Below are 25,093 nucleotides of genomic sequence, written 5' to 3'. Positions count from 1 at the left end.
TCTCTGCTGAAGAAATTACACAAGCTGCCAGAATCTAGCAGCCCCTCCACTTTGACGGGGTGCCCATTTGGGAGTTCTAGCACCACCTCTATGGCTATAGCTGCCTTGGGAGGGTCAGGCCGGCGCACTTCTATTGGTTGCTGGCCTGGCTGCGGCCCCCACTGGTTGGCAACCAGGCATTGTCGTTTCCCTGCACCTGCTCTTCCTCCCCCTTCTCGTTGTGGCCTGCAGCCCCCATCATGCCTTGCCAGGCTTTTCGTTGAGGGCAGACCTTTGCAAAATGTCCCGGTCGCTGACAGAGGAAACACTTCTTGGTAGTTTTCCACTCCTTCCCTCCCTTTTCCGACCTTCACCAGCGTTTGAAACTTCACGCGCGTGCGCTCCATCAATTTCCATCGGCTCCGCCGTCTGGGAAGGCTCCCTTGGCATCTCCGGAATGCGGTTGTCATGGAAATGTTCCGCCCTTATCTCCCGCTTCTCCTGAGCCCGGGCTTCTTGGCGTACACCGATCGCAAGCACAGTCTTTGTGAGCTCATCCATCCACCGCGGGCGGGGCGCTCGGGACAACTCGTCTTTCACTTCGGGGGCCAAACCCACTTCAAACAACATTTGTACTGGTTCAGAGTCCAGATCCCATCCGAGCTTGTGGACTAACATCACAAAACGCGACCAGTAGTTTCTGACAGACAGGCTCCCCTGCTTGCACCCCATCAGCTCCCTCCGTGCCACGCTTTGCTCCACCTCGCTGGAGAACATCGCGTCCATTCCCTGGTAGAATTTCTTAAGATCTTTCAATGCATCATTCTGAGTCACCATTAGGGGCCTGACCCATTCGCGTGCCCCATCCTGCAGATGTCCAACAATGTAAGCCACCCTCTCCCCGTCATCCGCAAAGTCATTTTTCTGCAATTCCAAAGCGTACTGAATTTCAGTTCGGAAGGCATTGTAGTCTTGGGGCTTTCCACCAAACTTGTGTACCAGCCCCGGGACCTTCCTCCCTATCGGGGTGGCTCTGACCTGTGCATCCTGAGCCCGTCTCTCCTCCAGCCGTGCAGTCAGGGTAGCGACATGTGCCTCCAGGTCTCGGTTCCTCTCGACCAGACCTCACACCATGGCTTCTTGCTCTGTCCCTCCGGCCAGCTCTGTTTGGCTCATCGTGCTGCCTCTCTTTATCCACCAGTGTCAGGAAGGATTTCCTTTACTCCCAAATTGTTATAACACTCCCCTGTACCTCCTTATTCTTTTGCTTCTGTTCCGCTTTTCCTTTTATTTGAGGTGCGGGGGTTTAATCTTGAGCCTCGGAATGCTTTACCGCTTCACCTTTCGGAGCCTGTGGCATCACTTTGCAGGTCAGAATGGATCCTAGCGTTCGCGTCCTCAATTCTGCCACCTTGCCAAACCCCGACAGGTCTGGTGTGCACACAGGAGAGATGCCTTTGAACGCAGCCAGCCCCCCAGCCCCGAGGATTTACCTCCTCGAGTTATGAGGTTTGCTTTTGCCCTAGCGTACCTCTTTTTGCCTCACAAAGCTCAGGACCTCTCCAGAGTTGATCCTGCACTCCTTCAATGGCGGCAGTGAAACAGAGATTTAAAAACATTGACTTCACATATACACTCGGATCAGGCAAGCTTTTTACCAGGACGGCAGTTGAAAGACAACGTAAGAAATATAGTAAATATAATTGAATATTTGAAAACAAAAATAAACAAGCAGGCTACATTAATCTTCATAGACGCAGAAAAGGCGTTTGATAACGTGTCTTGGTTTTTTATGAAATACAATTTAGAAATGATGGGTTTGGGAACAAAGTTTTTAAGAAGCATAGAAGCAATTTATAAAGATCAGAATGCAAAACTTATAATAAAAAACAGAGTAACAGAGAACTTCCATATTACAAAGGGCACAAGACAGGGTTGCCCATTGTCACCCCTATTATTCATTTCAATACTGGAAGTATTACTTCAAAACATAAGAGAAACGGGGGAAATTACAGGAATAAAAAGTGGAGAAAAGGAATACAAAGTTAAGGCCTTCTCCGATGACATAGTCCTGACATTACAAGAACCTCAAATTTTGATAGTAGAAGCATTAAAAGTAATAGAAGAATTCGGAGTGATGGCAGGATTTAAAATTAACAAAAGTAAAACAAAAATGATGGTAAAGAACATGAATGAGGAACAACTAGACCAACTACAAAGCAAAACAGAAATAACAATGGTAAATAAAATAAAATATTTGGGTGTCTGGCTCTCCCCGAAAAATACAAACCTATTCAAGGATAATTATAAAACAACATGGAAAGAAGTAAAAACGAAATTGGAAATATGGGTTGGACAGATTGAAGCTATCCTTCTGTGGAAGGATAGCAGCTATTAAGATGAATGTCCTACCAAAAATGCTCTTTTTATTTCAGACCATTCCAATTATAACAGGACAAGGCCAATTCAATGAGTGGCAAAAAGTGATTTCCAGGTTTGTATGGCAAGGGGAAAAGCCCAGAATAAAATTCAAACTTTTAACGGACAAAAAAGAAAGAGGAGGCTTTTCACTACCGGACCTCAAAATATATTACGAAGCTGCATCTATAATATGGTTAAAAGAGTGGTTTAACTTGGAAAACATGGATATGTTAGATCTGGAAGGCTTCGGAAACAGATATGGGTGGCACGCATACCTTTGGTACGACCAGGTCAGAGTACATCGGGACTTTTTAAATCACATCATAAAAATACCACTATTTGAAGTCTGGAAAAGATATAAAGAGTGGTTCGAAAGAAAGACACCATGGTGGCTGTCACCCCAAGAGGCCTTTTCACTGAAAAGACTAAGTATGAAAGGAAAATGGTTGACCTATAGAGACATGTTATTGGAAGAGAACAATGTAATTAAGATCTAACCATATGAGGAATTGAAAGATAAACTGCAAAGTTGGATGGAGTACCATCAAATGGGTGATATCTTCTCAAAGGATAAGAAAACAAGAGGGTTTGAAGAAACAAAATCAATATTAGAAACTGCAGTACTACAACATAACAAAAAAGCACTGTCTAATGTCTATGAGTATTAAATGGCACACAAAAGATGAAGAAATCAAAAGTGTCATGATTAAGTGGGCAATAGATGTAGGCCACAACATTGAGTATGAAAAGTGGATAAAATTATGGAATACCGGCCTAAAATTTACAGCATGTACATTGTTAAAAGAAAATCTGTTAAAAATGATGTACAGATGGTATCTCATGCCAATTAAATTGTCAAAGATGTATAAAACAGGAAATAAAAATTGTTGGAAGTGTGGGGTGAAAGAAGGCAGTTTCTTCCACATGTGGTGGACTTGTGACATAGTGAAAACGTATTGGGAAAATATATATAACGAATTAAAGAAGATTTTTAAGTATACGTTTTTGAAAAATCCAGAGTCATTCCTGTTGGGAACAGTGGGAGAAGACATTGACAAGAATGACCAGAAACTGTTCTTATACACAACAACAGCGGCGAGGTTATTGCTGGCTTAGGTATGGAAACAGCAAAAATTGCCTACAATAGAATGGCAGTACAAGGTTATGGAGTACGCAGAAATAGCCAAATTAACAGCAAAAATTCGACATCAGAGGGATGAAACATATCAAAAAGAATGGGGGGAAATTATGTTATATATAGAGAAGATGATGTGAAATAGGGAAACCAGTAGAATTAAAATATCTCATAACGGGAAAATACAAGAAATTTATTGGATAATAATATAAAAATGAATTAAAAATGTATATTAGGATTATTATTGAACAATATTTGTAAATGAATATAGACAGACAGCAAGAATTTGTATATATAGAAAGATTTATTTGTTTATGGACATTTAATGGAAAAAATGAAGAAGAACAATCTTGTGGAAAATGGACAAAGACAATGTGAAAAGTCAGAGAGGACACAAAAAAGCCAGAAGAAGGAAGGAGGGAAGTCAGCTCGGGCGAGCAAGAGCAAATGTGAAATATAATGTATGTGTATGTACAGTATGTAACTAAAAATTCAATAAAGATCATCTAGGGGGGGAGAGAGAGAGAGAATAGAAAGCAAGTAAAGCAAGACAAACAAGACTGAGAAAATGGCTGCATTTTTATGGAGTCAGCCAGAGCGATGCCCATCTCCTAGGTCACATGCAGGGGAGGGATGCTCCACACCAGTGGAAGAGGACGTTACCCTGACTGGATGTCCCCCTGCCTGTGCCCACGCTAGGGAAATAAGGAATGTTGCATTTGACTGCACCAATGGATTACATCCCACAGGGATATTGTGCTGAGCTATCAGTATACAGACGCTTTACCGACTACCATCAACAAATAAGGAAGATCCCTGCCCCAGGGAACCAACAATGTACCGTACATTTTAGCAACAGGGAAACAACAGAGGGAAGTTTTTATTTCATTAAATAATAAGTTCAGGGAAGTGAGAGATAAGGCTAACAAGGGATGACTACGCACAAGCGTAGTCTCATTTGCTTGGGATGTACTGCAGCAGCATGCAAGGCCTCACAAGCGAAATCACTTTTGGAGGAAGACAGGGGGGATACTTACAGTGCTTTTGTACACCAGGAATGAGAAACCCATGGTCCTCCAGATGATGCTGGACGGTATCCCGCATCATCGCTGCCAACAGGCCATACTGCCTGGGACTGATGGGAGCTGAAGTCCAGCAGCATCTGGAGAGCCTATTGCACACTGAATGCAGTATTTCAACAACTTAATCATGATTCAATTGAGAGTAAACTTCACCTCCAGTAACTTGACTGACACTCTGCTGAATCAAGAGGCCCAGTTAAAGGGATTTTAATGCCGTTCAAGGCTTGTGAAATTCTTACCTATTTTCTCCAAATTCTTTCTCCAGCTGGCTCAGGGTCCTTCTTTTCTGAGCACTGCATGGGGTGATGATCCCAATGTTGCGAAAGCTGATGTCTCTCTTTTTGCTCTTAATTAACTTCATTAATTCTATTACCAGCTTAACTTCCTGGAGATTAACGAAGGAACTAACAAGAAAGAAATAGAAGGGGAGGGAGAAAGGGATGAGCTGAAGGCCTTGTATTTGGATGTGTGCCTCATTTTAAAAGTTATCACAGATTCTCTCTCTTAGGGTTCTTTTGGGACATACACTCAAAGAACTGTAGAGTTGGAAGGGACCCCAAGGGTAATCTAGTCCAACCCCCCTGCAATGCAGGAATTCCAACTAAAGCACTCATGACAGATGGCCATCCAACCTCTGCTTAAAATCCTGCAAGGAAGGAGAGTCCACAGTCGCCTGAGGGAGTCCATTTCACTGTCAAGCAGCTCTTACTGTCATAAAGTTCTTCCAGGTATATAGTTGGAGTCTCCTTTATTGTAACCTGAAGCCATTGGTTTGAGTCCTACCCTCCAGAGAAGGAGAAAACAAGCTTGCTCCATCCTCCATGGGACAGCCCTTGAAATATTTGGAGATGAGGGTCATATCTCCTCTCAGTCTCCTCTTTACCAGGCTAAACATACCAAATTCCCTCAATGGTTCCTCATAAAACTTGGTTTCCAGACCCTTGATCTTCTTGGTCACCCTGCTCTGCACGTTCCAGCTTGTCATCACCCTTCTTAAATTGTGGTGCCCAGTACGAGACATCGTATTCCAGGTGTGGTCTGACCAAGGCAGAATAGAGTGGTACTATTACTTTCCTTGATCTGGACACTAGACTTCTGTTGATGCAGCTTAGAAGATCATTATATTTTTTTGCTGCTGCATCACACTGTTGACTCATGCTAAGTTTGTGCTAACAAGGCAGGTGTCCCCCATCTTATATTTGTGCCCTGAACAGTGCTAGATGACCTCAAAGATTGCTTCAATCTTAGCTTTTTTTCAGACAGGGAGAAGCACTAATTCTTTAAACTCTAAGTGTGCCCACCCACCAACAGCTAAGGAGAACATGGCCACAAAAGCTGCCACATGCTCTTATTGTGGTGGAAAGTGGGAAAACACCAGATCACGATTGCTGCAGCCTTCCCATTGGGACATCTGGTTGCTCACTGTGAGGACAGGATGTGGGATTTGATACGATTTTGGCCTGATCCAGTAATCAGGCTCTTCTTATGTTATTGATCAAATCAATCTGTGGCAGGTAAGTTACCCAAACTGTCTACCAAGCCAGAGTTCCACACCACACAGCAGACCTTTCAAATGTAGCAGGGATGACACCATATACCTGTAGTCCAGCAACAATCTGGGTTTATAACAGCACCTCTTGGAGGGAAACAGGTTTCCCCATCCCTGTCCTACAATAGAGTTCAGGACTAAATCAGGGGTGGTGCACCTTTTGTTGGGACTCCCAACTCTCATAGCTCAGGGTGGGGATGGTAAGAGATTGCAGACCAGCCATGAGCTCCTTACTCTAGGATGAGAGAGGGACCCTTGGGGTTGGGGGCTAAGCAGGGCTCTTTAGCTTTTTCTGAGGGCTGGATTAGATGGCCAGTGTGTGGCAGCTGTGAAAATGCTATGCTAGGGAACATTAGGAAAGGAATGAAAAATAAAACTGCCAACATCACAATGCAGTTACACAAATCTACAGTGAGACTGCATTTGGAATACTATGTGAAGGGAAGCTCTGCTTCTGCACATGACTGTGGCATGATGGGAAGTCTTGCTTCTAAGCTTTTCTTTTGCACATGCTGCACAACCCGTTCTAAATACCAAGACATTCCCTCATCTCCCTAGAATGTTCAGTTCATATTGAGTTCATGAAAACATTATACTCTGACCTGTTCTTAATGCATAGTTGACCACATCTACGGAACGCGATTATTATATTCTTTCATGTTATGATCAATCATTAGTAATAGTTTAAGTCTTGATAATCAATCACTAGTTATAATTTAATTAGGAGGTTTCATGCCTGTCTAGTTCTGTGCTCCCTTTCCCAACCTTTAATCTATTGGTGATTAATGCAAACTTTGCTTTGTACTTGTGTTAACCAATCAGCAATAAGCACATATGTGGCAAATGCTGTAAGATTCAATAAAAGGGACTCTCTGAGACTTGCTCGGGAGATGCCTCCCGTATGACACCTTGCCATTTGTCTGTCGCTTATTTCAACCCAACATCTGGTGACCCCGACGTGATTGCCAGATCCCTTACGCAGCCAGCCCCTGTACTTCACTCGACTGGAAAAGTCTCAGCATGCTACTTCGTGAGTATGGGGGGGGGGGGGAAATTGACTAAATTCCAAAAGGAGCATGCCAAGGAATTGCTCCATCTCATTAGACAGCAGGTGGCGGGTGCTCATATTTCTTTAAAAGAAATTGAAAGATTGTTATGTGAGATTGCTTGCCAGTGCCTCTGGTATCCTGAAACAGGTTCTTTGGGGATAGAGACTTGGCAAAAGATCGGAAAAACCCTCTTTGCAGAACCGAGGGCTCCGATTCATTGTCTGCTCACTTGGCAGAAATGTGCAGATGCCGTTGCTAAATTAGGACCTCGGGCATCTCCTTCGGCCCCTACCCTTCTAGCCATTGCAGACAATCCCCCACCTTACCCAAAGCTTTTGCCTCCTTCGCAACCCTGCCAACCCCTCCCTACGTCTCAACCGTCTCAACCCACATCCTCCCCCCATCCCTCTTTCGCCTGCCACAGCCCCTGCGTGCTCTACAGGAGCTGTGTGCGCTGCGCTTTCTCTGGCTAGGCAGAAAGGGCTCCTGTCCTTAGAGGAAGAGTCTGAATGGGCTGGTGAAATGCCATCTGCTTTCCCTATCACCTATACAAACCCAGGAACTGCTCAACAGCAGGTATTGTACGAGACGCTTCCTTATTCTGTAATGAGAGAATTAAGGAAAGCCATTACTGATTCTGGTCTAAAATCCTCTTATGTGACAGAGATGCTGGAGGGAATAGCAAATGGTTATATAATGCTACCTCAAGACTGGAAAGATCTGATGCGCATGCTTTTATCCCCGACTCAGTATGTAGTTTTTGAAGGTGAATTTAAACATAGCGCATCAGCCCTGGCTGATCCACAGCATTCAGCCAATCAACTTTATGGCACTGGTCAGTATGATAATATAACAGCCCAGGCGACGCTGACACCTTTACAATTCAGTCGCACCGCGACCTGTGTACAACGCGCCTTTCGGAAAGTCCCTGTCTCATGGCAACCATTGAGCTCCTTTGTTAATATTAAGCAACAGCATTAGGAGCCCTACCATCAGTTTATAGATAGATTGAAAGAATCAGTCACTAGGCAGATTGATAACACTACAGCTCAAAATGAATTGATGAAAAAATTGCCTTTTGAAAATGCAAACACCGATTGCAAGAAAGCGTTGCAGTCGATCATACATCGCCCTAAATATGACCTGGCCGATATGATTCAAGCCTGTGCAGATGTTGGCAGCCAGAGCCATGTGATGTCTTTGCTTGCCGGCGCAATCCAGGCTAGCAATAAGCCTACGGGCAATTGCTTCAATTGCAAACGCCCAGGTCATTTTGCTAAACAATGCAGAGCGCCTGGGGGGCAAACAGGAATGGTGATGCCAATAAGGCTAAACCTTCCAAAAAATGCCCGAAATGCGGGAAAGGCTATCATTGGGCTAATCAATGCAGGAGTCCAGGAAACTCCATGGCGGCCCCACTCTCGGGCCAGGACAAATAGAGAGCTTTCCGCCTTTAGTTTCCGCTGCTGAAAATTTTTCTAAAAATACACCCTCTGAATTTGCTATTGATTTGATCAATCAAGAGACCAAAGACACTGTTTTACCTGGTGAAATTGTGCTTATGGCCACCCAGTTGGCGGGCCCTCTACCGCCAAAGGTTGCAGGCTTAATTTTACCCAAATTTTCGGCGGTCAAAGAAGGAATCCAGGTTATTCCTGGTGTTCTGGATCCTGACTATGTGGGCACAATCATGGTTCAACTTTGGAGCCATATGCCCATGCAGTTAAAGAAGGGTGAGTCCTGGGCGCATTTGGTGGTGCTCCCTTCTCACCATACTGCTTCTATTATGGATAGTAATTTGCACGAGCTCTCTCCTTTCCCCCCACAGCTGTTAGCTGTAATCCAGCGGATTGGTCATCAGAAACTTCTTCGTAAGTACAAAATAAATGGCAAGGTTCTGGAAGGCTTGATTGACACGGGCGCGGACATTTCTGTAATTTCCAGTAGTTGCTGGGACCCCACGTGGCCCCTTGAGCCTTTTCGTTTGCAGTATCCACACCTCTTAATTTTTCATTACATGGATGACGTGCTTATTAGTGGGCCCCGCCTTCCCCCTCAATGGAAACATGATATGATAGCCTGTTTGTCACTTTATGGTTTGAAAATTGCTCCAGAAAAGGTTCAGGAATCTTCTCCCTTTAATTATTTGGGACACAAAATGATAGCTAGCTATTCTATTCCTATAGTCCCTGAACTTCATGTTCCAAAAACAATGAAATATGTCCAGCTGCAGCAATTGCTGGGCAACATCAATTGGATAAGACCTTATTTTAAAATCCCTCTTGAAGTTTTACGGCCGCTTTTTTCAGCCTTAAAAGGCCATCAATCTCCTGGTGAGCAAATTACCTTGACCTCCTCTCAACAGAAGACTGTTGCCCAGTTAAAGGAAATTATGCGTCTCCACTGGGTTGATCGAGCAATTCTTAATGTTTTGCCAGATGTAGTCATAATGACAGATTCTGTCCAACCTTTTGCGGCCCTTATTCAGTTAGGCCCATCAAAAGTTCATATAATTGAATGGCTGTATTTACATCATACGCCGAAGAATACGGTGACTCCTTTAGTGGATCTCCTTGCTCAGCTCATCAGCAAGGGACGCCGTCGATGCAAAAGCCTTTTCGGCACGATTGTCGCCAAATTATTGTGCCCATGCCCCTGGAGCAATGGGAGACTGTTCTTTCCACTAGCATGGATTTGCAGTGCGCTTTAGCTGATTTTGTCAGCCTGCTGGATTGCCATATCCCAGCCGACCCTCGCCTGCAAATGAGTAGACAATTTTCCCTATCTTTCTCTTCCATATTATCTCCTGTCCCTTTGGATGCCCCTACTGTTTTTACTGACAGAGACCCCTCCAGGGGGGTGGTTGCTTGGCAACAAAATGAGGAATGGCACAGCCTCTACACTCTCCCACAAAAGTCTGCTCAGCGTTCTGAGTTAGCCGCTGCTGTTAAAGCTCTGCATCATTTCTCCTCACAGCCAATTAATTTGGTAGTGGACAGTCTTTATGTTGCAAATGTCATAACTCGTTTACAGGGCAGCTATGTAAGTCCCTTATTGGATGACAATTTATTGAGCCTTTTCCTGTCCTTACAATTGCTTCTTTCTAATCGCTCCCACCCACTATTTGTGGTGCACATTCGTTCTCACCAACCCTTCCCAGGCTTTCTCACTGATGGCAATGCAAAAGCAGATTCTTTGCTTAGGGCTTTGCCTGTTTCCCCCACTGAAAGTCATGCTTTCCATCATCAGAATGCAAAAGCCCTTAGCTGCCAGTTCCAAATTCCGTTGGAAGCGGCGCGTGCAATTATCCAACAATGCCCTCAATGCTCTAATCAGATTGGCCACCCCAGCCTTGGTGTTAATCCCCGTGGGCTGGAAGCCAACTAAGCTCTTCACCTTTTAAAGGGAAGTCCTCTTTCTGCACATAGCTGTTGGTTCTCCTTCTGCCCATAACTGCTGCATTATGGGGAAGCCTTGCTTCTTTTCTCTTGCTTCCTTTCTCTTGCATTCTGGGAAGTCTTGCTTGTAGGCTTTTCTCTGCTTTTGCACACACTGTACGAACCTGCTCTTCATGCCTAGCTGACCACATCTACAGAACTTGATTGTTATATTGTTTCATGTTATGATCAATCATTAGTAACAGACATCCTAAGCTCATGGAAAACAAACTGTACCTGCTCTTCATGCCTAGCTGACCACATCTACAGAACTTGATTGTTATATTGTTTCATGTTATGATCAATCATTAGTGTCAGGGGTTCAGGAGCAGAGGCAAGGGCAAGGGAGGAAACAGAGAGCGAGGGGGAGGAGGCAGAAGAAAAAATGAGTGATGACGACGACCCGAGATCTCCGAGTCTTTCCAGTGAATCAGAAGATTCACAGAAAGGAGCACCAGTGGCCAGGGCAAGGGGGGAGCCTAGGGGGACACCCCAGGAAGATAGAGCCAGAGGGGACTCAGGGGGGAGCAGTTGGAAATCGGGACCAGCGTCACCGCCAGAGAGCAGGGAAGAGGAAGGGCGCCAGGGATCAAGCGCTGGCAGCTCACAACAGGAGGGAGGGCACGAGTCAGGAGTGGCCACACCTCCATCGGGGAGCGAAGAAACGGTCAGACGGAAAGTGGAAGGTTGGGCGCGCGCGCCAAGTTCAAATGCACAGGAAAGTGACGCAGTAGGCAGCCCGGAGAGGGAGCCAGGTCCTAAAGCCCGGCGCAAGGAGACAGGAGGGTCTGGGGGGTCGGCGTCAGAGGAATCCCAGAGGGAAGAGACCCCGGGGGGCAGAGGGACCCAGAGGAGAACAGTCAGGCGGAAAAGGTGGAGCAGGGCTAGGATATTAAGTTGGTGCACAAGGGGCGGAGACTCAGACGGAGCTTCGCCGATCTAACCATAAGACGTAGAGTTGCACGCAGCAGCTTGAGAATGGAAACTGTAACTCAATAAAGACTTTTACTTAATGATCGCTGGCTAGCGTGATCCTCTGTGAGCTAGGATCGGGGAGCAGCTCTGACAATTAGTAATTGTTTGTGCCATATTAATCTCTAGTTACAATTTAATTAGGAGGCTTCATGCCTGTCTAGTTCTAGCTCCGATTCTCAGCCTTTAATGTATCAGTGATAAATGATCATATGTAAATCCCACCTCTCACATGTAATCCCCGCCTTGTACTTATGTTAACCAATCACAAATTTCTTTGTGTATGTATCAGCCAATCAGCCACAGGCCCACCTGTGGCAATGCTTGCAATATTCAATAAAATAGGCTCCCAGGGCCCGCCCTGACAGACGCCTCATGTTGCACCTGCCTCTCTCATCTCCCGTGATTTTTCATTCCTACATCTGGTGACCCCGACGTGCCAGATCCCTTCAAGCAGCCTCGTACTTCACTCGACTGGAGAAGTCTTAGCGCGCTACACCGTGAGTATGGGGGGGGGGAGCTTACAAAGTCCCAGAAAGTGCATGATACTGAACTGCTTCATTTAGTCAGACAAAGAGGCGCAGGTGCTCATGTTTCTTTAAAGGAAATTGAACGTTTGTTATGTGAGATTGCATTTCAATGTCCCTGGTACCCTGAGGCGGGCTCCTTGGGGGTAGAGGCTTGGCAAAAGATTGGAAAAACTCTTTTTGCAGAACCCAGGGCTCCTATTCATTGTCTGCTTACTTGGCAGAAATGTGCTGATGCCGTGGCAAACTTAGGGCCCCTGGCCTCTCAGGCGTCTCCCACGGCTCCTGCACTTCTAACTATTGCAGACAATCCCCCTCCCTACCCCAAGCTTTTGCCTCCTGCACAATCCTGCCAATCCCTCCCTCCTTCGCCTGCTTCCACCCCATTCACCCCCCCTTCCCCCCTCCTGCGTCAGCTCCTACTGGAGCTGTCCCTCAGCCCACACCCATCCCCCCTTCCCTCCCTCCTGCGTCTCCTTTGCCTGCATCTGCTCCTACTGGAGCTGTGCGTTTAGCACTTTCCCAGGCAAGGCAGAAAGGGCTCCTATCCTTAGAGGAAGAGTCTGAGTGGGCTGGGGTGTTGCCATCTGCTTTCCCTATTTCTTATACAAACCCAGGCACAGCGCAACAACAGGTGCTATATGAAACCCTTTCTTATTCTGTAATGCGAGAATTAAGAAGGGCCATTGTTGATTCCGGTTTAAAATCCTCCTATGTAACAGGAATGCTGGAGGGAATAGTGAATGGTTATACAATGCTTCCTCAGGACTGGAAGGATCTGATGCGCATGCTTTTGTCCCCAGCTCAGTATGTAGTTTTTGACAGTGAATTTAAACATAACGCCTCGGCCCTGTCTGATCCACAGCATACAGCCAGCAAACTTTATGGTGCTGGTCCGTTTGATAATATAGCAGCCCAGGCGACGCTGACACCTGCACATTTTAGTTGCACCGCGACCTGTGTACAGCGCGCCTTTCGGAAAGTCCCTGTCTCAGGGCAACCACAGAGCTCCTTTGTCAATATTAAGCAACAGCATTTGGAGCCTTACCATCAATTTATAGATAGATTAAAAGAATCGGTTACCCGGCAGATTGATAACACCACGGCTCAGAATGAGTTGATGAAAAAATTGGCTTTTGAGAATGCTAACACGGATTGCAAAAAGGCTTTGCAGTCAGTCATAAAGGTAAAGGTAAAGGTACCCCTGCCCGAACGGGCCAGTCTTGACAGACTCTGGGGTTTGTGCGCCCATCTCACATCTATAGGCCGGGGGCCAGCGCTGTCCGGAGACACTTCCGGGTCACATGGCCAGCGTGACAAAGCTGCATCTGGCGAGCCAGCGCAGCACACGGAACGCCGTTTACCTTCCCGCTGGTAAGCGGTACCTATTTATCTACTTGCACCCGGGGGTGCTTTCGAACTGCTAGGTTGGCAGGCGCTGGGACCGAGCAGCGGGAGCGCACCCCGCCACGGGGATTCGAACCGCCGACCTTTCGATCGGCAAGCCCTAGGCGCTGAGGCTTTTACCCACAGCGCCACCCACAGCGCCACCCGCCACCCGCGTCCCTGACTGACTGCAGTCAGTCATACATCATGTTAAATATGACCTTGCTGATATGATTAAAGCCTGTGCAGATGTTGGAAGCCAGAGTCATGCGATGTCCTTGCTTGCTGGCGCGATCCAAGCTTCCAATAGGCCTACAGGTAACTGCTTTAACTGCAAGCGCCCTGGCCATTTTGCTAAGCAATGCAGAGCCCCCGGCGGGGGCGCATGCAAAGACACTGCTACCAACAGAACCAGACCCTCCAAAAAATGCCCGAAATGCGGTAAAGGCTATCATTGGGCTAATCAATGCAGGAGTCCGGGAAACTCCATTGCGGCCCCACTCTCGGGCCAGGACAATTAGAGAGTTTTCCGCCTTTAGTTTCCGCTGCTGAAAAACTTTCTAAACATACACCTTCTGAATTTGCCATTGATTTGATAAATCAAGAGAACAAAGACACTGTTTTACCTGGTGAAATTGTGCTCATGCCTTCCCAATTGGCAGGTCCACTACCTCCTAAAGTCGCAGGTTTAATTTTACCAAAATTTTCTGCGGCGAAAGAAGGGATCCAGGTTATTCCTGGTGTTCTGGATCCTGACTATGTAGGCACAATAATGGTTCAATTTTGGAGCCATATGCCCATGCAGTTAAAAAAGGGTGAGTCTTGGGCACATTTGGTGGTGCTCCCTTCTCATCCTACTGCCTCTATTATGGATAGTAATTTGCAAGAGCTCTCTTCTTTCCCCCCACAGCTGTTAGCTGTTATCCAGCGGATTGGTCATCAGAAACTTCTTCGTAAGTATAAAATCAATAGAAAAGTTCTGGAAGGCTTGATTGACACAGGCGCGGATATTTCTGTAATTTCCAGTGATTGCTGGGACCCCACGTGGCCCCTTGAGTCTGCCTCTGCAGTCTTGGGTGTGGGTGGCCCACAAAATTCTTCCAAGAGCGTACAGTGGCTGCCTGTTTCTCTGCCTGATAGCTCTGAAACCATTGCATACATCCAGCCCTGTGTGCTGAAAATCCACCTCAATCTGTGGGGAAGAGACTTAATGCAACAATTACAAGCTACCATTCAATTTAATGAGTAAGCTTGCACTTCCCCTCAGCTGGAAATCTACTAGTCCTGTATGGGTAGAACAATGGCCCATTTCAGGAGAAAAATTACTTGCCTTAAAACAACTGGTGAATGAGCAATTATTGGCAGACCATATAGAGCCTTCAGTCAGCCCCTATAATACCCCTGTTTTTGTCATAAAAAAGAAGAGTGGCAAATGAAGATTTCTCCAAGATCTGAGGAAAATTAACCAGATCCTTGAACCCATGGGGCCTTTACAGTGTGGTATGCCTAATCCAAATATGATTCCACATTCATATCAACTGGCTATAATAGATTTGCAGGATTTTTTCTTCTCCATTCCCCTACAGGAGAAAGATCGCAAATTCTTTGCTTTTACTATTCCTGTACTAAATAATTGTCAGCCCAGGGAACGATATCACTGGAAGGTTCTACCACAAGGAATGTTGAATTCCCCTACCATGTGCCAATATTATGTGAATCAAGCCCTTCAGCCCTTCCGTTTGCAGTATCCACACCTCTTGATTTTCCATTACACAGATGGCGTGCTTATTAGTGGACCACGCCTCCCCCCCCCCACTGGAAATGTGATTTGACAAATTGTTTGTCACTTTATGGTTTGAAAATTGCTCCAGAAAAGATCCAGGAATCTTCTCCCTTTCATTATTTGGGACATAAAATGATAGCTAGCTATTCTATTCCCGTTGTCCCTGAACTTCATGCTCCTAAAACAATGAAATATGTCCAGTTGCAGCAATTGCTGGGTAATATCAACTGGATAAGACCCTATTTTAAGATCCCACTCGAAGTTTTATGGTCGCTTTTTTCAGCCTTAAAAGGCCATCACTCTCCTGGCGCAAAAATCACCTTGACCCTTTCTCAACAGCAGACTGTTGCCCAGTTAAAGGAAATCATGCGTCTCCACTGGGTTGATCAAGCAATCCTTAATGTTTTGCCCGATGTAGTCATAATGACAGATTCTGTCCAACCTTTTGCGGCCGTTATTCAGTCAGGCCCATCGAAAGTTCATATAATTGAATGGCTGTATTTACATCATACGCCAAAGAACACGGTAACTCCTTTAGTGGATCTCCTTGCTCAGCTCATCAGCAAGGGACGCCGTCGCTGTAAAAGCCTTTTTGGCGTTGATTGCCATCAAATTATTGTGCCCATGCCCTTAGAACAATGGGAAACTGCTCTCTCCACTAGCATGGATTTGCAGTCCACTTTAGCTGACTTTGTTGGCCAAGTGGGTTGCCATATTCCAGCCGACCCTCGCCTGCAAATGAGCAAACAAATCTCCCTGTCCTTTTCTTCCATATTATCTCCTGTCCCTCTGGATGCCCTTACTGTCTTTACTGACGGATCCCCCTCCAGGGGGGTGGTTGCCTGGCAACAAAATGAAGAATGGCACAGCCTTTACACACTTCCACAAAAGTCTGCCCAGCGTTCTGAGTTAAATGTAAAGGTTCATCATTGTTCCATTCCATGTGTATGTCTTTAAGGGGCCAGAGCAAGGGCCAGAGCAAGATAACGAGACCCTGCTTTACAGCTGTGAAACATAGCAGGTGCTGCTGAGTTGTATTTGATTAAGGTGTGTCAGCATCTGGGTGTAGTATATAAGGAGCAGCACCTAGCTCTCCCATTTCCCTGGGGGATGGGTTGGTGGTTGGGTCTGGTTTGTTGATGTATTTAGTGTAAATGGAGTTTTTGTTTTTCTTATTAAAACCTTCTTTAAGTACTTTTTGAGTCCTTTCTTTTTAATGCATGATCTCCCCAGCAAGCTCTCTGCAGCGTTACTATACTGCAAAAAGCCAACAAGCAGCTGCTGTCAAAGCTTTGCATCACTTTTCCAAACAACCTTTTAATTTGATTGTGGGCAGCCTTTATGTCGCAAATGTCATAACTCGCCTACAGGGCAGTTATGTGAGTCCTTTATTGGATGACAACTTGTTGAGCCTTTTCCTTTCCTTACAATTGCTTCTTTCCAATCGCTCCCACCCTTTATTTGTGGTGCACATTCGCTCTCACCAACCCTTTCCAGGCTTTATCACTGATGGCAATGCAAAAGCAGATTCCTTGCTTAGAGCTTTGCCTGTTTCTCCTATTGAAAGTTATGCCTTTCATCATCAAAATGCAAAAGCCCTTAGCCGCCAGTTCCAAATCCCGTTGGAAGCGGCACGTGCAATCATCCAGCAATGCCCTCAATGCTCTAATCAGATTGGCCACCCCAGCCCTGGTGTTAATCCCCGTGGACTGGAAGCCAACCAATTGTGGCAAATGGATGTAACTCACTTTGCCCCCTTTTCACCTTGGAAGTTCATACATGTTTGCATTGATACATTTTCAGGTTTTATTTGGGCCACCCCTCAAAGGGGTGAGCAAGTTAAGCATGTTTGCAATCATCTTGTTCGCACCATGTCAGTCATGGGCAAGCCCCATTCTTTAAAAACTGACAATGCCCCAGCGTACTGCGCAAAATCCTTTGCTCAGTTCTGTGAAACTTGGAATATTCGTCATTTATTTGGCATCCCCTACAATTCACAAGGCCAAGCGATCGTTGAACGTGCCAATCGCACCTTAAAAACAGCCTTAATTCGACAGGAAAAGAAGGCCGGAGTCCCAGCCTCGCTCTCCGAAAAGGAAGGCTGGTTGGCCAGTGTTCTCTTTACTCTCAACCATTTGAATCTCTCCATACAGGATCATCAATCTTATACTCGCCTGCAGAAGCATTTTCAACAAACAGAGATACTCCCAGCCCCACTGGTCCGCTATAAGATATTGCCCTCCAACGAATGGAGTGAACCTGTAAAACTGTAGAAACCTGGGGAAAGGGTTACGCTGCAGTTTCTACTCCACAGGGTGCTCGCTGGGTTCCTGCACGCTGCATTCGTCTGCACCATGGCGTGGCGACAGACCCTTCCGGATCCAATACCGCAGTTCGATCGCAAACTACAGATCGCCCAGGATGTGACGTCCAGCCCCCCCCCCCCCAGGATTCGCAAGCGGGGAAATCGTAATGGACCTGTGACATGGGGCCAAATAAAGTCGCTCTCATTTCAGGCTGAACAGCTTAGAAAGGAAAAGCAGCTTGAAGCCACACCTGAGAATTTGCTTATGTGCATTATTTCTTGCCTTAACATTAATTCTATGATAGTGCTTGTTCTCAGCATTTTGTTTTTGCCCCTTTCCGCTGCCGCTCCTAATAGCGGTGGTTCCACACCGATGAATGTGTGGGAGTCTTTTGCAAAGACCCTCAATGTTTCTTCCTTTTGTCTAACCCAACAGGTATCTATAGGGGAAATCCTTGGCTCTTGCCTTTTCCCAGTTTGCCATGACCCCTTAGAGCTGCAAAATGATACCTGGTTTTATTCATCTCTACCCCAAAATGATTCTCTCCGCACCCTTGGTTATTCCGGCTACCATAACTGGGGTAACCAAGTACGCCGACGCCCACCTTTGGCCATTGATTTATTGACCCCATACGTGGCTTCCTTTAATGTTACTTGTGCCCGTATGGTGAATTGCACAAAACCCAATTGTGTGAACATGGGCAAAGATACTTTTAATTGCTCTGATTATGTAAACATTTCCTATGTATATAAATACACAGAGCTGCCTGAAGGCTGGTTCTGGTCGTGTCCAGGCTATACATTTAATTACATTCCTGCGAACATTAGCCATGGCACACCTTGCTGTATAAGCCGCTTGTCTATCATATTACCCAAAAAACATCATTTGTCTCGCACTAGATATCGCCGCTCTGTTGAATTAACTAACGATTGTGACGATTCAATTTCTCTTCCCAGTAGGTCTGAATATATCTCTTTAGCTGTTTCTCTCCTAGGAGTCCCTGGATTGGCTGTACGCAACAGTAGAAACATTAATTCTTTAGCTTGTTCTGCAGCAAAAGCACTGAATTACACTTCTCAAGCCCTTCACCTTCTGAATAAAGAGCAAAGTGAGCTCCAGCATGGGCTTTTACAGAATAGGGCCGCTATAGATTATTTGCTGATGCTTCAGCATTATGGCTGTGAACAAGTGGACAACATGTGCTGTTTTAATATTACTGATAATTCCAAAGCCATCCAAAAGCAGATCTCTCATTTGCAAAATCTTACACATCACATTAAACAGGACGTTGGTTTTTCTGGCCTCTGGGATTCTTTCACCCAGTGGCTTACTGCTTTGCTACCTAATCTTACTTGGCTTCGTAATGTCTTTCAATATGCCCTTGTCATTATATGCATCTTAATTTTGTTATGTTGCTTCCTTCAATGCGTTCCTGGCCTCATAAATCTTTTTTCTCGCCTTCTCTCTCCCCCTCAACCACCCAATAAACTCCTTGCTGCCTACTTTGCGAAATGGCAACACCAACAGTAAACCTATGGTGAGATGTGGACGGATTTATTTTGGGTATACGCTGGCAGACCACGTATCCCGAAATATTCTTGTCCCATCGATCCTGGCGAACTTATTTTGGGCATTCGCTGGCACACCACTAATCCTGAAATATTTTTGCCTTATTTACCCAAAACGCCTTGCTAACAAGAAAAGAAAGGGGGAGATAAAGGGAAGTCCTCTTTCTGCACATAGCTGTTGGTTCTCCTTCTGCCCATAACTGCTGCATTATGGGGAAGCCTTGCTTCTTTTCTCTTGCTTCCTTTCTCTTGCATTCTGGGAAGTCTTGCTTGTAGGCTTTTCTCTGCTTTTGCACACTGTACGAACCTGCTCTTCATGCCTAGCTGACCACATCTACAGAACTTGATTGTTATATTGTTTCATGTTATGATCAATCATTAGTAATTGTTTGTGCCATATTAATCTCTAGTTATAATTTAATTAGGAGGCTTCATGCCTGTCTAGTTCTAGCTCCGATTCTCAGCCTTTAATGTATCAGTGATAAATGATCATATGTAAATCCCACCTCTCACATGTAATCCCCGCCTTGTACTTATGTTAACCAATCACAAGTTTCTTTGTGTATGTATCAACCAATCAGCCACAGGCCCACCTGTGGCAATGCTTGCAATATTCAATAAAATAGGCTCCCAGGGCCCGCCCTGACAGACGCCTCATGTTGCACCTGCCTCTCTCGTCTCCCGTGAATAAAGAACAGAGTGAACTACATAATGGACTTTTATAAAATCATGCTATCAATTATTTACTCATGCTTCATCATTATGGCTGTGAACAAGTGGATGACATGTGTTGCTTTAATATTACTGAAAATTCTAAAGGTAAAGGTAAAGGTACCCCTGCCCGTACGGGCCAGTCTTGCCAGACTCTAGGGTTGTGCGCCCATCTCACTCAAGAGGCCGGGGGCCAGCGCTGTCCGAAGACACTTCCCGGTCACGTGGCCAGCGTGACATCGCTGCTCTGGCGAACCAGAGCCGCACACGGAAACGCCGTCTACCTTCCCGCTTGTAAGCGGTCCCTATTTATCTACTTGCACCCGGGGGTGCTTTCGAACTGCTAGGTTGGCAGGCGCTGGGACCGAACGACGGGAGCGCACCCCGCCGCAGGGATTCGAACCGCCGACCTTTCGATCGGCAAGCCCTAGGCGCTGAGGCTTTTACCCACAGCGCCACCTGCGTCCCTATACTGATAATTCTAAAGCCATTCAAAAGCAAATCTCTCATTTGCAAAATCTTACACATCACATTAAACAGGACGTTGGATTTTCTGGCCTCTGGGATTCATTCACCCAGTGGCTCACTGGCTGGTTGCCAAATCTGAATTGGCTTCGTAATCTTTTTCAATATGTTATTATCATAATATGTATATTAATTTTGCTATGTTGCTTCATCCAATGCATTCCTGGTCTCATACGCCTTTGGTTTCAGTGTTTTTCTCCTCCTCAGCCACCCAACAAAATCATTGCTGCCTACTTTGCGAAATGGCAGCACCAACAGTAAACATTAGGGGAGATGTGGGCAGACTTATTTTGGGTATGCGCTGGCATACCACGTATCCCAAAGTATTTTTGTCCCATTCACCCTGGCAAACTTATTTCGTGCATGCGCTGGCAAACCATGTATCCCGAAGTATTTTTGTCCCATTCACCCTGAAATCACATAACAGCATCGGTGGGCAGACTTATTTCGGGCATGCGCTGGCATACCACGTATCCTGAAGTATTTTTGTCCTATTCATCCAGAAATTATATAGTAACACCTCGCAAATAAGAAAAAAAGGGGGGAGATGCTGGGAAGGTTTTGCCTCTACACATGAGTCTGAGAATGTTCTGACCAGTTCACATTGAGTTCAGTACCCTGACCTGTTCTTAACGCATTGTTGACCACATCTACGGAACGCGATTGTTATGTTCTTTCATGTCATGCAATATCCATCATTAGTAATAGTTTAAGTCTTGATACTCAATCACTAGTTAATAGTTTAATAAGGAGGTTTCATGCCTGTCTAGTTCTGTGTTCCCTTTCCCAGCCTTTAGTCTATTGGTGATTAATGCCTATATGTAACCTTTGCTTTGTATTTGTCTTAACCAATCAGCAATAAGCACATACGTGGCAATTGCTGTAATATTCAATAAAAGGGACTCCTCGAGGCTTGCTCGAGAGATGCCTCCCACATGACACTTGCTACTTGTCTGTTGGTTATTTCAACCCAACAACTATGTAACAGATAACAGATAAAAACAATGAAAACTTAAAACACAATGTGTAATTTCATACACTTCTATCATGTCGCCTCCTCAAAAAGGAAAAGGTTCAGGAAAAGGGCAGCCCAAATGATGAGGGGGATGGAGTGACTCCCCTATGAGGAAAGGTGGCAGCATTTGGGACTTTTTGCTTTAGAAAACAGGCGACATGATAGAAGTGTATGAAATTACACATTGTGTTTTAAGTTTTCATTGTTTTTATCTGTTAAGTTGCTTTGAGATTTGTTTGTGTAAAAAGCAGCTAACAAATGTAATTAATAAAAAACAGTGTTGGCTTTATGTGGGATTTTAAATTTTGTTTCTTTATTTTACTCCTGCTAGCCACTTTGAAAAGTGCGACTACAAATTCACAAAGCAAATAAATGAAAAACTTACTTGCTCTCCTGTTCTTCCTGGCCATCCAAAACATCAAAGAGGAGGTACGGTAGGAAGGGCCATTCCAAAGAGAATCGGCTCTCTTCTGTCCATCTATAATGCAATGAGAAATCATAATAGCTTTTAAAAAGCAGTGTGCTGAGGTCTATTTGCTCAATTCTTCACTGCAGGAGGAAACACTATCCGTCACATAATCATTCACATGATGTTCCCCACATAGAGAAAACTAGCATGTCAGGGAGGTGGTGTGGGGGATGACAGAAACTGTTCTCCCTGATGTCATCATTTTCTACATGAAGGGGAATATTCAAACAGCATGACAAACATATTCAGTGAATAGCAGTGGAAGGGCAAAAAATCCAGAGGCTTATACAGAAAAATCCAGAGACTTATACAACCTCTTACAATAGCAGAAATGCAAGTACGTTTAGAAAATAATCAAATTTCATGGCTGTTAGGATATCAGCCGAGATCATTTCTTACAAATACACAGATTAAAAATGAAGCTACAAGTGAACTAACAGAATATGAAAATATAGTAATAAGAGATAGCATTTCCCTTTTATACAAAACACTTATTGAGAACCAATTTTGCCCCCAACAAAATCTAAAAAGCTGGTGGGAATTAAATTGGGATATAAACACTGAAGAGGTTAAACAGAACAATTTATGGACAAAAGCACCATATAAATTTCTGTCAGCAACTATTAGGGAACGTTCACTAAAAATTGTACATGGATGGAATTTAACACCATCATTTTTAATATACAGTATATTAAAAAAGAAAGAACAAGAAAGTGGTTAGAATGGAAGAAAAAAAATAGGTTGCTGGAAAGAGTCAGGTTTGAGGCCTATGATAATGCACAGAATTTTCATTCAACTAAGTACTCACCAGTACAGTGGTGCCTCGCAAGACAAAAAGAATCCTTTCCACGAGTCTCTTCGTCTTGCGGTTTTTTCGTCTTGCGAAGCAAGCCCATTAGCGGCTTAGCGGATTAGCGCTATTAGCGGCTTAGCGGGCTTAGCGGATCAGCTGATAAGCGGCTTAGCTGCTTAGCGGATCAGCTGATAAGCAGCTTAGCAGCTTAGCAGATCAGCTGTTAAGCGACTTACCGGATCAGCTGATAAGCGGCTTAGCGGATCAGCTGATAAGCGGCTTAGCGGCTTAGGATCAGCTGATAGCGGCTTAGCGGCTTGGGAAAAAGGGGGGGAAGGAAAAAACCCCCGCAGGAACTCGCAAGACATTTTCGTCTTGCGAAGCAAGCCCATAGGAAATTCGTTTTGCGAAGCACCTCCAAAACGGAAAACCCTTTCGTCTAGCGGGTTTTCCGTCTTGCGAGGCATTCGTCTTGCGGGGCACCACTGTAGTGTCAGAGCAAGTACATTCATTCACACAAACACACCAGATATGATGAGCTAAAGCAGGACCCTCCAGGTGTTGCTGGAATACAACCCCCACCATCCCTGACCACCAGCCAAAATTCCAGGGTAATATGGAACCTATGTCCACACTTAGGTCACCTTTTCATGAAATGCCTGTTGCCTTGAGGCAAGGTAAAAAAATTAGTAAGATGTCTACACACCGGTCAGTTTTCAGGGCATGGTCGTAGATGTAATTGGAAGGGAAGAGGCAGATCTCTGGGTGCATCCTGTACTGAGTCCTCAAGCACAGGACTGGAAGCCTGTCACTGTGTTTTTCTTGGATTTGCCCATTCAGGTGTCTGCAGAGTCAGCCCATCAGAGACTGCCTGTAGCCGTAATCCTCAGCTTTCTGCCAAAGCAAGGGAGGGGAGGAGGAGTAAAACTTTCAGGGAATGGGTTAAGCAAAGGCAGCAACAATTAAAGAACAAGAGATGAGAAGTAGAAGCATGCATATGTACTCAGTCCTTGGTCTGGGCCCCTTTTGCATCAATTACTGCCTCAATGTGGCATGGAATGGATGCTATCAGCCTGAGGTGTTGTGGAAGACCAGGATGCTTCAATAGCAGCCTTCAGCTCTTCTGCATTGCTCGGTCTCATGTCTCAGAGGTCCAATATTGCTCTATTTGCAATCCTTGTTTTGCTGATTTCATTTAATATTCTAATTTTCTGAGATTGTTAATTTGGGGTTTTCGTCAGCTGTACGCCATGATCATCACAATTATAACAAATAAAGGCTTGACATATCTCGCTTTGCATGTCATGAGTCTATCTCATATATTAGTTTCACCTTTTAAGTTGAATTACTGAAATAAATGAACTTTTCCACGATATTCAAATTTTCCGAGTTTCACCTGTATTTGAACTAGAGATTAGGAATGAGTGAACTATTCTGGGCTACCCAAGAGGCTTGGGAAACAGTCCCACAAAATAACCCAATCTTTTATTTATTTGAAAGTGGGAAAGATGGCAGCGTAACAGGGTGCAGGAACTTCTCCCCTCTCCTTATGCTCTTTGCAGCATATCAGAACTAAGAGAAATGGTGGTGCTTGAGAAAAATAAAAGTCTCTCAAAGACTACTGCTATGGGAATATCCCTTGATATACATATAAAAAAATACATTCTTAAAGCATTGGCCCTATCTACTCTTGCCTCTGCCCTACCAGCCATTGGAGTGTCTCCAAGAAAAACAGTACTTGGTATATACACTTCTTTTTAACCAAAAGGGATGTTGTCTACTAACATGGTAATCACACAGGCTGATTTCACAGAAACTCACAGAATTGTGTAAATAATTTGATCCGATAAACTAACTGAATCATTTTCACTGTAGGCAGCTCATACACCATTAAGGACCTGATAGATGTTTTACTTTATTTATGCCAAAAGCAGAGTCATTAGATGCTTATAAACAGCCTGTCAGTTTTCAGCTCTACAACTTTTTTCTGGGATAGTCAAAACACCTTAATTGTTGACATACTCACCATAGATTTAACTGTAGGAGGGAGCTGCTTTGGGTCTCCAACCAGGACCAGCTTTTTGCAGCCATGAATGAGTGGGATGATAGTTTCAACTAAGCTCTTCACCTTTTAAAGGGAAGTCCTCTTTCTGCACATAGCTGTTGGTTCTCCTTCTGCCCATAACTGCTGCATTATGGGGAAGCCTTGCTTCTTTTCTCTTGCTTCCTTTCTCTTGCATTCTGGGAAGTCTTGCTTGTAGGCTTTTCTCTGCTTTTGCACACACTGTACGAACCTGCTCTTCATGCCTAGCTGACCACATCTACAGAACTTGATTGTTATATTGTTTCATGTTATGATCAATCATTAGTAACAGACATCCTAAGC

At 44.9% G+C, this 25,093-nt stretch overlaps 1 long non-coding RNA gene across 1 annotated transcript; it reads right to left on the bottom strand.

Moving 5' to 3' along the window:
* Window positions 1-4,901: 4,901 nt before the first annotated feature.
* LOC308577907 lies at window positions 4,902-24,823 on the bottom strand. Its single transcript, XR_014003760.1, has 4 exons — window positions 24,734-24,823; window positions 23,414-23,601; window positions 21,831-21,923; window positions 4,902-5,021 (listed from the first exon to the last, which is right to left on the bottom strand). It is a non-coding gene; the product is annotated as an uncharacterized lncRNA (long non-coding RNA).
* Window positions 24,824-25,093: the final 270 nt, after the last annotated feature.

This window comes from Podarcis bocagei (genome assembly GCF_964188305.1).
Source record: "Podarcis bocagei genome assembly, chromosome: W".
In the NCBI taxonomy this organism is placed as follows: domain Eukaryota; kingdom Metazoa; phylum Chordata; class Lepidosauria; order Squamata; family Lacertidae; genus Podarcis; species Podarcis bocagei.
Note: the sequence above shows the minus strand (reverse complement) of the source record. Positions and strands in the feature narration are given on the sequence as shown.